Below are 16,218 nucleotides of genomic sequence, written 5' to 3'. Positions count from 1 at the left end.
CCAAGGAAGTATAAACCTTGCTTATATTGTAATTCCCGTGGAAGTTACATGTGATTTTTCTGCACCTATTGTATATGGTAAAATGGACAGTACACATAGCATATATCTATAGAAATATATTTATTCTCAATGAAGAATGATACGACTCAGACGAAACTTACAGGGTTTACTAAGTAGAAATCAGGCTAATCAAGAATATAATTTGTATGTTTATATGTCTAAGGGTACCCGAGCTAGAGGTACAAAAATGAAGAAAAAGGGAAATTTTGGGGGAAATTTCCCGAAAATCCCTCTGTCACGGGAAAACTGTTCATGATAGAGAAAAACGGATTGCAGATTCGAATTCAGCGGCGAAAGTTCTTTAGAGATCAGCATTCTTCTTTCGTGTGGCAAAAACCTTGTTGACTAGTGTTATTATTATTATTATTATTATTATTATTATTATTATTATTATTATTATTATTATTATTATTATTATTATTATTATTGGCGATTTCTCACAACTACAGACACCCTTTCGAAAGCCTGATCTCACATTATTTCTTTGTGTGCAATTCTTCGAATCTTTCAACAGTAAACCTACAGGATATCGTACTCAGATGGCTAACAGAGTTGATGTCAACCTCTACATCAATTTCGTACAATTTGAAAATTCATGTGTCTGTTAGATGGCCTGATTCATCGATATTTTTGACGCCATTATTATTTTTGGACACACGTCCTATAACAATACTTTTTATTCGGATCTTTCGCACGACATACAATATGACATACGTGTCTATTCGACACGTTTGAGATTAAACTCGTTTCAGACCCTAGGAGGAACAAGGGGTAATTTATTTTACATCCACTTTGCTCTACAAAATTTAAGCAACTCGAAGAAAGTGGCAGAAAATAAAACGACACGATCACTGCACCAAGTATAATGAAATAAAACACACGGTCCAGATGCACAATGCAACACAAATGAAGACGAACAATACAGTTAGGATGTACAGAGTGACCAAAAAGTTCAGCACAACGATACCTCAACATGTGAAGCTGGATTGTGCGACGGCATAGGCTGGTCAATATGGCGTCTGACCACACGAACAGGTATAAAGGCACGACATCTGCAAATCAGAGTGTTGATCAAGTCTTGCGGTAGACGGCGCCACTCCTCGAGCAGAGCTGTTTGCAGATCAGGGAGAGTGCGCGCTGGTGGACTGCGCTGCGCTATTCTCCGCCCAAGAGCATCCCACACATGCTCTATGGGATTCAGATCCGGCGAATATGCAGGCTATGCAATACGAGTAATGTCTTCTTTCTTCAGATACTAGGACACAAGATGTGCACGGTGTGGACGGGCATTGTCATCCATGAACAGGAAGTCTGGGCAAAATGCTCAGCGGAAATTGCGCACATGTGTATTGAGAATTTCATCCCAGTATCGTTGTGCTGTCAAAGTGCCATGTTGCACACTATGGCGGTCCGTTTTCCCATCCAGCATAATTCCATCCCACACCATAATGGAACCACTGCCATAGAACGGCCGTTCAGCAATGAAGTTTGGATGATAGCGTGTTCCTGACTCTCTCCACACTAAAGTCCGACCAGAATCTGACGACAGGCTGAATCTCGACTCATCGGAGAACATGACACGCGCCCACTGGTGTTTCCCCCATGCAACATCTTCCTTGCACCATGTGTAACGCGCATGTTTTTGCTCCAGTTTCAATGACACACACAGCACAGACCTTCTTGCATACAGTCCTGCTCTATTGAGCAGCCGACGAACAGTTTTACGAGTCACGTCTTGTCCTGTAGCCTGAAACAACTCATTGGCCAGTTGAGAGCATGAAGCTTGACGGTTATGTTTGGCAGAAATTGTGAGAAATCGGACCTCGACGGCTGACGTCTTCTTCGGACGGCCTCCTCCATGACGTCTACTGACTTTACCTCCATTTTGGAAGCGACTCCACAGCCTCGACACAACACTTTTGTTCACGTTGAATTCCTGCGCCACTTTCACTTGCGATCGGCCCAATTCCAACTGCCCAATTATTCTCCCGCGGTCAATGTCACTCAAATGTCGTCTACCAGCCATTGCAAGGCGTGTACCCCACAAAGGAACCACTGACTCAATGCTTGGAGCCTCGGACACTACTGGGCTGTGGTGTACGCCTCATGGCATAATTTGTTCACCGCGCTTATGCGATAGAGTGGGTGCTCGCCTTGCCTGTGTATCTCTGTGTATGTGCATGCTACTAACCAGTGTTGAATGGGGCCCACACGTCACTTATACCACGTTCTCTCGGGTTGCTTAAGTTTTGTGGTGCAGTGTATATGTTGTACTTATGAAATGATGCGACACGTGCTGTTCGCTTTTGACATCTGATCAACTGTTTCAGATTGCTAGGGGTGGCCACAGAATTTGCAATGCACACTGTGTACACCCTTATATCAACCATCATTTAGCACAGGGTTCGTGTAGGAACTCGGGACTGGTACCATGTTCTTTCTTTTAATAATACCTTTCCAACGATATACTACTTCACCCCCAATTGCCATTTGAAAATTTTGAGTTGTCCAAATCTGGGACCCCCCAGGGAACATTGGGGTAACACTTTTCCACTCAAAACGTGTGCCCCTAAAATAATGGGATACGTGTTCACTGATTTTTCCATCTGCGCAAGCGTTTCCGAACAAATGACCCGGAGCCAGACTTTATAGACGCCCTATATTTAAGAATTCTCATGGTAATACTGAATCCTTCTGGACAGAAGACGAAAGTGTATGCGGAAACCTTTCTAACAGTCATAAAAAGCTCGTGCAGGAGATACCAATTAATATAACAATAATATTAACACACAGTAACTATAGATTGAGCTGCTCGGGGAGACATTCTGACATGTCACATTTTATAACTTTTGGGTAAATAAAAGAAAAAGATTTGTTATGTAATTCAATGCAATGACATATACCAAACAATCTTTCCATGCCACCTGTAGGTACCTTTCTAAAACTACACCTCTTACATGACAGTTCTGTGGTTCAATCCCAACTCATTCTACCCACTAACTGAATTTAACCGGAAGTGTACATACCAGCCACTCAATGTTATGCTCGGGGGCGCGGTGGCTCAGTGGTAGAGCGTTCACCTCTGGTGCTTGGGGTCCTGGGTTCAAACCCTGCTCCCACCAAGTGAACTTTGTGGTGGGCAAACACCGTGCTCGTGGGTTTTCTCGGGGTTCTTCCGTTTCCTCCAACTTTCTTCATTCCACCATTTCACTCATCTCTCATCATCACCGTCTCCTTTAGCCTAACCGGCATAACCGTGGGACGTAAAACTTAAAGATTTCATTTCATTTTTTTCAACGTTATGCTCATCATTGAGTTATCATCTCTCATACTGTTATGTTCATCCGAACCACTCAATTATCAATAGGGCCACGGTGGCTCAGTGGTAGAGCGTTCACCTCGGGTGCATGGGGTTTCGGGTTCGATCCCACCCCTCGCCAAGTAAACTTTGTGGTAGACATACACCGTGTGCATGTTTTTTTTCGGGGTTCTCCCGTTTCTTCCCACTTTCTTCATTTCACTCATTACTCATCATCACCGTTTTCTTTAGCCTAACCGGCATAACCGCGAGACGTAAAACTCAAAGATTTAATTTCATTTTCAATTATCAATAATTATTTTGGTTGATCCTGACGCGACTTGCTTTATGAAGGTAAAAGAAGAAGAAGAAGAAGAAATTGTTACAAATAGCATGCCTATATTATATATTGTAAAATAAAATTAATTAAATTTTAAGTTTAATGCCGTTTAGACTAAAAAAGACTGATGATTAACGAAAGTAAAATATCAAGAAATAATTGTTGACATGAGGGAGACCCTCAGAAAAACTACATAAGTGTTATTGTCCGCCACAAGTTTGGATGACTCAAGATGATACCAAGAGTCTCTCGCACAAGCTGTGAGCGCTCTACTGCTGAACTACTGTACTGTCAAATTATATATTGTAAATTGTTGATATACGTATTTAAAAATGTTACATCTTTGCTGGGTAAAAGGGGCCGCGGTGGCTCAGTGGTTGCCCTGCCCGCTGGTCTAGTGGCTAGCACGTTCGCCTTTGGTGTACGGGTTCCCGAGTTCGATTCCCGGTGGAAGAGCCTTTGTGATTTTAACTGTCCTCGATGTTTCTGTGTTCGTGTCCCTGTCGTTCTAGAAGATTGGAAAAGCAAGTTAAAACGAATAAAGCAAGTAAAATTAGTAATAAGTAATTCAAGTAAGTTGCTGAGACACGTTCGGTGAGTCAGTTAACTTTTAAAAAAAGTGGTAGAGCGTTCATCTCTGTGCATGGGTTCCTGGTTCAAATTCTCCTCCCGCCAAGTGAACTTTATAGCGGAAGAACACGGCATATGGGGATTTTCTGGAGGTTCTCCCGTTACTTCCCACTTTCTTCATTCCACCATTTCATACATTTCTCATCATCACCGCCTCTTTTAGCCTAACCGGCATAAGCGTGGGACGTAAAACTTAAAGATTTCATTTCATTTTTCTTTGCTAGGTAAATATTTATAAATTAGCATTATAAGATGCATTATGTGCGTACATTCAAGTCGTTATTTATAGAGATATATCAAATGTACGATCAGCTTCTCTATTAATAAAAAAAAAAAATAAAATAATTTATATGTTGTGGTATTTAAGAAGGGTACCAGCTTATTTATATGAAATGGATACTTTTATTATTTCATTTATCGTTAGCGTGATAAACACATAGGACACTCATTTTTAATGTATAGACTTTGTTCCGCAAATGCTTAGTACATACGTTTTGGAGGACTGATAACTTTCCTATAATAAAGAAAAAGAAATACTTCCATTGTGTCATTTGATTTCTGTCGTCTTAAAGTACTACCATGAGCAAAATAAATGACGCGTCTCTTTATTTTGAAGTTTTTTGAAAATATCTCCGTTTTCTTTATATGTTCGAAATTTCGGAAGGTTTCCCCAGCAGGACAGGTTAATAACAAACCCGTTTTTAATATTTGTGTTAGATATTAGCTTAAAATAAAGAAATTAGAAGCAAAAAACATTAAATCGACAGAAATATCGAGAATTACCAACTCTGCTAAAGTGGGAAATTTTCAAGAACACGAGGGAATTCTGCAGTTCAACACGAAGCAGCGACACCTATGTCATTGAGAGAAATGTGGATTAAATCTACAAACTAAACTTTTAACGAAATATTTCTAGTATGTCTTATTATATACATTATCTGCAAACTCCAAATATATGAATATATGCTAAGTATTAACATAAAGATAGAGCAAATAGTGGAAATTATCTATGGAAAAGGACGAATTGGTAGGACGATCGTAATGAATATCGTCTTTACCGGAACAGGCTCAGTTCACGTAAAAAAACAAATAGCTCAGTTAGTTAAAGCAACTAGTCTGTATGCTGTCGGTAGCGGGTTCGATCCCGTGGAAGTGCCGTTATCATTTTTATCACTACACTACGGTTATTTTTTTATTTTTTATTTGGGAAAGAATCAAATTGTAACGTATGTGTAAAACTCATGACGATACCAAAAAAAGAAAAAAATGCTGTTGTCGCACTTGCATTAGCGTCCCTAATTTTGTTTGCAAACAGTTTCGTAATTATTTCCCCTGTGCTCACTGCTCACCATATGCTCACTGGCGCATAACGAATGTTTCCCAGTAAATGTTAATTCTAATTTGGAGAATTTTATAAAGTTTCACAATATTTCTCACTAGATAGTCTTCTATCTACGTGTTTGGATATTTTGATAACAGATTTCCCTATTAAATGTTTAATTTTCCCTAGATGTTTAATTACGGAAAAGTTTTACAATGTATTTGTATTGAATTGAAATTGTTTTGAATTTACTACATAAGGTAAGTAGACCGAAGGAGGAGAACTCAAGTAATTGATATTCTACGTAAAAGCAACCTATTGTAGAATGATGATACTTCTTACCTTCAGCACATAATCTTTACGTTAGAGAGTCAGACAGAAAAATCCTGGTTTTTCCTCCTCTATGACCACCCATCTTAACCTCTACATATCATTGTTCGTCTCACAAAATTTCGGTGCTCCAAAAACATTCAAATAATAATAATAATAATAATAATAATAATAATAATAATAATAATAATAATAATAATAATAATAATAATAATAATAATAATAATAATCCTGAATACGCCATCCTTACATAATGTAGGATATCTTAGTTTCCTAGTTTAAATCTTAAATATCTTAGTTTAAAATGCTTTCTTTAGTACTTATTTGAGCAACCATGTATGAGGGGGTACGACTTTTTATTTTGCCCCTCTCATTTCAGTAGCCTTCCAACAGAAAGTAATTTTTGATAAGCAGGACAGACAAAATGAATAAGAAATATATTTACAGCATCCTCTCCCCTTTCATGATTGGAATATCACGTAATATTTTTTATTCTACGAAAGATGACCCTGTGCGGTTAAGGGTAGGTAACTAAAAAAATACCTAATATATAGCGCCCCTTGATTGTAATATTACCGCTTCTTTATTTGTACGAGGGAGCCCCTACACAATCAAGGGTGACAAAAAGAATAGCAAGAGTGTCTATTGATTCCAGTGGTGGACCCAGCACGAACTCCTGGGGGAGGGGAGGGGAAGTGAAACATTCTTTTGATGATGTGAAGCTGTCACAAATTACCACTTAACTAAACTAAACAATAGTGGGGGGAACCGGAACCCAGTCAGTTTAAATTGATGTAAAAGTTTAATTTTTGGCTTCATATTAAAGTTTTGGTTTCAAATGAGAATTTCAGTCCAAGTGGTGAATGATCAAACCTCGTGGGGCTCTTCAGTGTAGGCTAATACGGCCCCCTTATGAGAAAAGGCAAAATTATTAACATGTTTATAACTTTCGAATTTTTCGTCCATTTTAAAGAAATATTTTGCTTCGTATTAAAGTGTTGGTTCCAAATGACAAATTCAGTCCGAGTGGACAATGATCAAATCTCCGGGGGGGTCTTCAGTATAGGGTGCTCCGGCTCCCTTATGGGAAAAGGCAAAAATATGAAAATGCTTATAACTTCCGAATTTTCCGTCTATTTTAAAGAAATTATTGGCTTCATATTAAAGTCTTGGCTTCAAATGACAATTTCAGTCCGTGTGGACAATGATCAAATCTCGGAGGGCTCTTCGGTGTAGGGGTTTCGGCTTCTTTATGGGACAAGATTCACGTAGTTGATATTGCAAAATTGTTTTGTATATATAAGTGGAAACTTGCACCATTTGGTTAATTTTACCTCTTATGTTTTGCAGATTCATATTCCAAGCAATAGTTACTTCGCAGAGCTAAAAGAAGGCACTTACTAGTTTCATTAAAATGAAATGTCTTTTATGAGAGGAGCAGACGAACAGGCACCCAAACGTTGGTTGAGTCGTACGGTTGAAACTCGTTATGCTCGCTTCAATTATTATTATTATTATTATCATTATTATTATTATTATTATTATTATTAATAATAATAATAATAATAATAATAATAATAATAATAATAATAATAATAATAATAATAATAATAATAACAATAATAAAGCATTGCAGGGACCTTTGGTGCAGGGGGTCCGTGGCTCGATTCCACTTCGTGCCAAGTGAAATTTGAGGTGGACAAATACCGTGTGCATGGGTATGTGTTTTCTTGAGATTTTCCATTTTCCTCCCACTTTCTTCATTTCACCATTTCATTCATCATCATTCTCCCTTAGCGTAGGTGCATAATCGTCCAACGTTAAACTAGATATTGCAATTTCAATAATAATAATAATAATAAAAATTGATTCAACTGAAAGGACTGTAATTTATGTGGACAGCAATTATCATAAATATGCAACCATTATAAAAACAATGCTTTGAGTAGAAAGATAATCCTTCCCAAGTGTTAACGAATGCGCACGAGATAAGACATGTCTCGAGAAAGAGACAAGACGCGCTTTGTGACATCCAAGATAATACGAGGCAAATGTTTTGGACACGAGATAGCTTGTAAAATGTCTCGTCTTGTCTGGAATGTCTCGAAAACAAAAGTCTAAGTTTTAAAATTATTTTTCAAGATCTATTCTCTCAGAAGTAGTTCTCTGCCTTAAAATTAATAACGACATTTGTGATTTAAAAAAAGATAAACAATGCCTAAAGTTAATAGTTAACTTTTCGAAAAGAAGCTTCATTAAGGGTGAACCTGAAAGATGTCCACAAACTTCGGGAGGTGATTCGTGACATCAAAAGGAGACAAATGGTCCTCTTGCAGTTCTCGAATTCAGCTTCGTTGTCGAGATACAGGGTTGCCAACTGGTCGTGTTTGAGAAACTACTGGGAATAAATTCAAGTCCAAGAATAAACTACTACTCATATATTTTTCAGGTCAATTGACTTATACCATGTTGTAAGGTCAAATATTTATTTATGAAGTGTCTACAAAATTCGCCAGGGTCTTTTCTGAGAAAATCGTCGAGAAAAAGTCACCTCCAAGAATAAACTACCCCTCGTAAATTTTTCTAAGAGAAATATCTGATACTGCAATATAGGGTTGTTAATTAAATATTGATTAATGAAAAATAAACAAAATTGTTAAAACCATTTTGGAGAAAATAGCTTTTTTCGATTTTCGGCTGTTAGTAAACAACACTTATTTTAGGCGGTAGGAAAAAATGGGAAAATCTCCTGTAGGAATACTATGTAAACCCTAAGTTTAAAATTTGGTGTAGATAAGTTGAACGGTATGGCCTCTAGGCGAGTGCATATAAAAGTGTGCCGAACGGACGGACCGGAAGGACGGGTGTCGAAAAGTCACATTTTCGGTATGTAGACGCCATGAAACATGTAAATCCGTTGAAATCTGAATTTGATATTATTTTCACAATCACTATATTTTCTTCTCTCTTTTGTCGCTCGAAAAAGAAAAGCCTGAGTTTACCACAAAAAGCTTGGGAGTTTCTCAAAAAATATTCAATTACAGGGCCACCGCACTAAACTTTTTCAATTCAATTTCTTAACTGTGTTAGGCCGCAGTTGTTACTGAAGTGTGTATTTGGATAATACGAATAAAATTATCGTATTATTCAAATACATCGAATGTCAGATTATCGAATAAAAAACTTCGATTGAAGAAAATCCATACTACAAAACTAACTCACACTTTGAGCACATTTTCATTAGACATATAATAGACCAATTAATGCAATCATTGTTTATGAAATATGAAAAAAATCAAATGAGTCACTTTGGGAAAGTCGTTCAAAAAGAACACGCCAGGAGTAACCTACCTCTTGTGAATTATTTCGAACAATGAGTTAAGATATACTTTTGGTTATTAATGAAATATTTATTTGCGAAATTTCAACAAAATCGCCTGTCGTTCGAGAAGATTGTCGGGGAAAAAACCTTGACCCCAAAAATAAACTATCCGTTGTAATTGTTTTTCATAGAAATGACTTATACTAAAATATAGGGTTATTAATGAAATACTTATTTATAAATTATCAATAAAATTGTCCGAGAAATTTTTGAGAAATTCGTGAGGGAAAAATAACTCCCCGAATAAACTATCTCTTGAGGATTCTTTCAGGGTAAGCGAGTTATTCCATATTACTAGGTTTTTAATGAAATATTTATTTCTGAGTACGAACAAAATTGCTTGACTCATTTTTGAGAAAACCGTGGAGGAAAAACACCCCCAAGAGTAAACTACCCCTCGCATATTTTTTCAGGACAAACGAGTTTTGCCATATTGTTCGGTTATTAACGAAATATTTATTTTTGAAATATGAATAAACTCTTTTGAGTCGTTTTTGAGAAAATCGCCCAGACAACACTCCACGAAGAATAAACTACCCCTCGCATTTTTTTAGGACAAACGAGTTATGCCATATTGATAAGTTATTAATGAATCTCTATTTATGAAATATGAACGAAAACATTTGAGTCCATTTTGAGAAAATCACTGAGAAAAAACTCACCCCCTTAGTATAAACTACCCCTTGTAGATTTTTCTCAGATAAATGCCTTATACCACAAAATAGGGTTGCTAATTAAATATTGATTTATAAAAAAGAAAGAAAAGAAGATCGTTAGAGCCAGTTATGAGAAAATAAATTTTTTTTATTTTCATCGTACAGGAAACTACCCTTGTTTTGGGAGTAGGAGGGAAATAAAAAAAAACTATAGGAAATACTATGAAAATCTTAAACTAAAATTTGGTGCAGATAAGTTGAACGGTATGGCTTCTAGGCGAGTGCACAGAAAAGTGTAGCGAACGGACGGACGAACTGATGGACATGTATCGAAAAATAACTTTTTCGGTGTTAGGGGCTATAATACGTGTAAATTCGTTGAAATCTCAAATTTGATTTTTTTTTCGAACACCATACTTTCTTCTCTCATTTGTCACTTCAAAGTAAAAGGAACTCAGAACTACAGATAAAAGACACCTACTTTTACACATAGACATTTATTGATTTAAAACTGTTTTAGTCTGTGTCATTTCACTTCCAATTGAAAGGTTTTACAATGATTAACGGCATACCAATGACGAGATGGAAGTTTTCAGGAAGTAAATGCATTCAGAAGTCTAGACTGCATTACAGCCTGTTTTTATTTCTGCAATTGTTAACAGCTGTAATTTCGTCCAAACGCTACATGAAATAATTTTTGGTTGACGTCATTGTATTACTATTTTAGTATTGTTCTCTTCAGACTTGGTTGAAGTTTTGTCTTAACGGTTATACATTTTTTCTTTCTTATTTCATCGTTACACATAAGAACAAAATGTTATGGTGAGTGGATAGATTCGAACCTACGAACATTGAGTTTATATTCTTCCAACACTTTACCAATGGACCAAGCTTTGTCTTCACGTTAACGCCCGGTTACAGGGTTTACTACGATTTAAATAAAATGGCTGGCTGTTAGAATTCCCTGCTCACATATTTCGATAAATAATTTTCATTGCTTCGTAGATACGTAGAGCAATGTTTAGATACACATTTTAGGAGAGTGAATTTTGGTGTATATAATAATTTCATGCCAGGTAAAAGCTAGATAAGTTTTGATAAAATGTTTCATATGTAGTTCTCAATAATAAGCTTGCTGTTCGGAGTGAAGTTCCAAGGTTCAGCATTGCCTAGCAGTTTTGTGCTATTAATATCCCTTCTAACAATATTGGCAGTGGACAAAAGTTAGCCCGTGTTGAAGCTTTTTGCTCCTAATTTAGTTATTTTACTTATTTAAGGAATATATTGAAAATTGTCAGCAGGCACGTATGCAGTAATTTATTTCGGGAGAAGTCCGACTTCAATATTAGGATAAATTATAATAAAATTTAAAAGATAATCCTTAAATTTAGGCTAAATTTACAGAGAAGTTGGGATTTCAGAGGGGAGTCCGGACCACCTGGACCCACCCCTAAATGCGTCCTTGTTTGTCAGTAACGTTTTCTCATTTTGAAACTCTCAAAAACTTCGGATATATAAAGGAAAACGAGTTATTTTCGATAAAATATCACTTCAGAAGACGCGACAGTTTTATTGCACATGGTGGTATCCCAAGTTCACAAGGGCAAGAATTCATTAATTTTGATTCTCTGTCATTGTGCTCTATCGAAAGGTTAGGTTTGTAACATATTACTCCTACGAACAAGCATGACTGGCAGATAGGAATACTGAACACAACTCCAGAGAAATGCATGCTGAACTTACGTTTATAGCTACGCTTTGGTGATTTGCCCTCAAGGTCAATCGAGTGGTAATTCAGTTCCGTCTCTGTTCTTAAGCCATGTTCGTATTACTTCGAACAGTTTTGATAATGAAAAGCATGCCTCTTAATATAACAGACTTCTTTCGCGTAAGAAATCGAAACTCAGTTGGTCAGAGCAACTAGTCTGTAAGAATTAGGTTGTTAGTTAGTTAGGAGCCCAGTACGAGTAAGGGTTTTTATTACTATTGTTTTTATCTTTTTTATGTGAGGAAATATCAAATTGTGACATCGCGATATCAAGTGTATTTGATTAGGTAGCTTTGTCTTAGCTAAACTTTAAAATGAAATGAAATCTCTGAGTTTTACGTCCCACGGTTATGCCGGTTAGGCTAAAGGAGACGGTGATTTTGAGAAATGAATGAAATGGTGGAATGAAGAAAGTGGGAGGAAACGGGAGAACCCCGAGAAAACCCACGCACACGGTGTTTGTCCACCACAAAGTTCACTTGGCGGGGGCTGGGATCGAACCCGGGACCCTAGCTAAACTTTAAACATCAGTAACCGTCGAAATTATTTCACCAACTGATCACTTACTGAACATTTCAAACACGTCAAACCAGGGGCATAACATGAAGGTTAACCTCTCCTCCGCAGTTCTTAGTTATGCGTCCGTACTTTCAAGGGCGGACTAAGGGTCGAGCGACTGCCCGGGGCGCCAGAGAAAGAGGGGCACCAAAACGAGCCTCAAAAAGTAAATTTTTAATGTGCTTTCTACTGACGTTTTTGGTTTATATTCTTGTAAAGTAGTGGCAATTATATGATCTTTTTCCATTTCACTATGGAAGAAGAGAGTTTCATAGTACTAAGGGGGCTGTATCGAAAAATTGAGAGATGGCATGTAGAATAAAGAGTGCCGGGAATTAAGTATTGTTTGTTTGTTTGCTTGAGTTTAGCGTTCCACGGTTATGCCTTAATGGGCAAGGGAGATGTGGATACTAATTATAGTGGAATCCGAACCACTTTTATCGTTCAACAGTAATCCACCGGGAATTGGACCCGGTACCACAGAAGGCAGGCGTGCTAGCCACTAGACCAGGGGGGTGGAGTTGGTATTGTTTATAGCGGGCCATATTCTTTGTGAACTTTTCCTAGGTAATGGATTTCTTTTTGAAAATGGGTTTAAAACAGGGGCGTCATTTAGGGAGGGCAGGGAGGGGCATTTGCCCCCCGTGAGTTTGAGATGTATATAGATTTTATCATTAGAATAGTAGTAAATCAGTGAAAAACGCGAAATTTTACTTATATCAAGAGGTCTTGCCCCCCCCCCAAAGCAAAATCTGAAATGACGCTCCTGGTTTAAACTATTAAAAACACTATGATAAAATGTAAAATATAGGCTACTACTAGGGGAAGGGCGCCAAAAAGTCACTTTGCCCGTGTGAAAATTTGGCCTGCTCCGCCCCTGCGTACTTTCTGTATATTTTTTGGCCTTGCAGCTTGTGCGGTCCCCACGCCACATTGTTGCGGGGGCGCTATTTACGCCTACCCTTCGAACGTAATTCAATAACTGTTTAAGAAATTCTACCGTCAGCGTGAAAACGGGAATATATTTTTCTAATAGTCCCATAGAACTTTCACTCAGAATGCCAGATGCAATTTTTCAGAGTGGGCTCTGGCTAAGTAGAAGGAAGATCTGTTTCCTAAGTAAGTTCCTTTCAGAAAGTTTGCTATTTCTTTAACAGTGAAGTTACAACATTATATAAGGGTCGCATATTCATTAATAATAATAATAATAATAATAATAATAATAATAATAATAATAATAATAATAATAATAATAATAATAATAATAATAATAATAATAAATATGAATGTCTTTGGAGAGCCGAAATTATGTGAGACGAACAATGATATGTAGAGGTTTAAGATGGGTGGTCATAGAGGAGGAAAAACCAGGATTTTTCTCTCTCTGACTCTCTAACGTTAACATTATGTGCTGAAGGTAAGAAGCATCATCATTCTACAATAGGTTGCTTTTACGTAGAATATCTATTACTTTAGCTCCCCTCCTTCGGGCAACTTTGCTTATGTAGTAAATTCAAAACAATTTCAATTTAAGACAAATATTTATAGACAAAATTAAACATTTAATAGGGAAATATGTTATCAAAATATCCAAACACGTAGATAGAAGACTATGTAGTGAGAAACATTGTGAAACTATAAAATTCTCCAAATTAGAATTAACATTTACTGGAAAACATTCGTTATGCATCAGTGAGCACAGGGGAAATAATTACGAATCTGTTTGCAAACAAAAATTAGAGACACTAATGCAAATGCGACGATATTTTCTCTCTCTCTCTCTCTCTTTTTTTTTTTTTTTTTTTTTTGGTATCGTCATGAGTTTTACACATATGTTACAATTTGATTCTTTCCCAAATAAAAAATAAATAAAATAACCTTAGTGATAAAAATGACAACAGTACTTCCACGGGATTCGAACCTTCTACCTTCGGTATACAAACTCGTTGCTTTACCTAACTGAGCTATTTGCTCTCTTACGTAAGCTGAACCTGTTCTACAGTAAAGACGATTTTTCATTACGATTGGGCTAACAATTCGTCTTTTTCCATAGATAATTTCCACTATTTGCACTATCTATACGTTAATACTTAGCATATATTCATATATTTGGAGTTCGCTGATAATGCATATAATAAGACATACTAGAAATATTTCGTTAAAATTTTCGTTTGTAGATCTAATCCACGCTTCTCTCAATGACATAGATGTCGCTGCTTCGTGTTGAACTGCAGAATTCCCTCGCGTTCTTGAAAATTTCCCACTTTAGCAGAGTTGGTAATTCTCGAGATTTCTGTCGATTTAATGTTTTTTGCTTCTAATTTCTTTATTTTAAGCTAATATCTAACACAAATATTAAAAACGGGTTTGTTATTAACCTGTCCTGCTGGGGAAACCTTCCGAAATTTCGAACATATAAAGAAAACGGAGATATTTTCAAAAAACTTCAAAATAAAGAGACGCGTCATTTATTTTGCTCATGGTAGTACATATGCATCATGTTTCAGCTCACACGTATCAGTAATATTATTTAAGTGACGACACAACAGTCTTTTAGTGATTTGAGAAACGTTTTTAAGGCACTAGATATTTTGCTAAATACTGAATATGACGTAAACTACGCTAAATACATATATCAAGTGAATATACGGAATATATATTAACAATAAAAATATACAGGGTTTCCCAAAAGGTACTTTGCAATTTCAATGTCATATAACTCGACTTATAATTAACTTAGATAAACAAAGTAAAGTTAGTCTGAAGCACCAACTCAAAAGGTTTCTTTTTCTGGTTCTTTAATCACGTTCTACTTGCGTTCTCCTTTTCTGATACGTACAGTATCTTTTCAATATTCCAACTCTGTTTAAACCCGTCATAACATGTCGAGATCAACTGTCTTAATGGCTGCTATTATTTTTGCCTTCAAATCAGGAACACCATGCATTGGCGTGCGGTGCACTAGATCTTTGACATAATCCCGTAAAATGAACTCAAGGTGTGTAATGTCGGAGGACCGAGAAGACCAGAGAATTGGACCATCTCTTCCAATTCAACGTTGTAGGAAAATCCTGTTAAGGAGATATCTCACTGATAACATCCAGTGTGGAGGTGCGCCATCGTGCTATAATAGAACATGAGGCTGATATACATGCAATTGGGGTATTAGGTACAGTTCAAGCACGTCAAAATATTTTGAGGCATTCACTGTTATTTCGGCGAAAAAGAACGACCCTATAGTGCGGCCTAACATGAGTAGCAGACATTAACTTTGGGAATACCACGCACTACCTCCCCTATAGATTGGTTGCGCCCCAGGTGCATACGATACGTTTATTTACTTTCGCCCACACACGAAAAGTTGTTTCATCTGAATATGCAATGTGCCTCAGAAAGTGTCCATCCCTGGAATAATATCCTCAGCAAATGGAGCACGTTTTGGTTTGTCATCTGGTTTGATTTCCTGTAATAATTGCAGTCTGTAGGGAAATAGATTAAAACCCTTTCGGAATACCCTGTGCACTGTCCTACCCACGAGGGATTCGCAGCTCTTCTGATGCCTTACGAATTAATTTCTGTAGTGAACGCTGGACAACCTTATATATTACACTAACTAATTAACTAATTAACTCTATGGCCTATGGAACCCCGCGCGCGTTCAATGCCGCGTTCACAAAAGCTCTCCACTGACTTCTATCCTTAGCTAACCGTATCCAGTTTCTATTGTGTATTCCAATCTCTGCGAGATCCATCTTAATATTGTCCTCCCATCTGCGCCTAGGTCTTCCTAATGGTCGTTTTCCGATTGTTCTTCCAGTCAAGACTTTGAAAGCGTTTCTACTTTCTTCTACATGACCCGCCCACCTAAGCCTCCT

This window comes from Thermobia domestica, chromosome 8 (assembly GCF_964235325.1).
Source record: "Thermobia domestica chromosome 8, izTheDome1.hap1.1, whole genome shotgun sequence".
Lineage (NCBI taxonomy): Eukaryota > Metazoa > Arthropoda > Insecta > Zygentoma > Lepismatidae > Thermobia > Thermobia domestica.
This window is presented reverse-complemented; position numbering follows the sequence as displayed.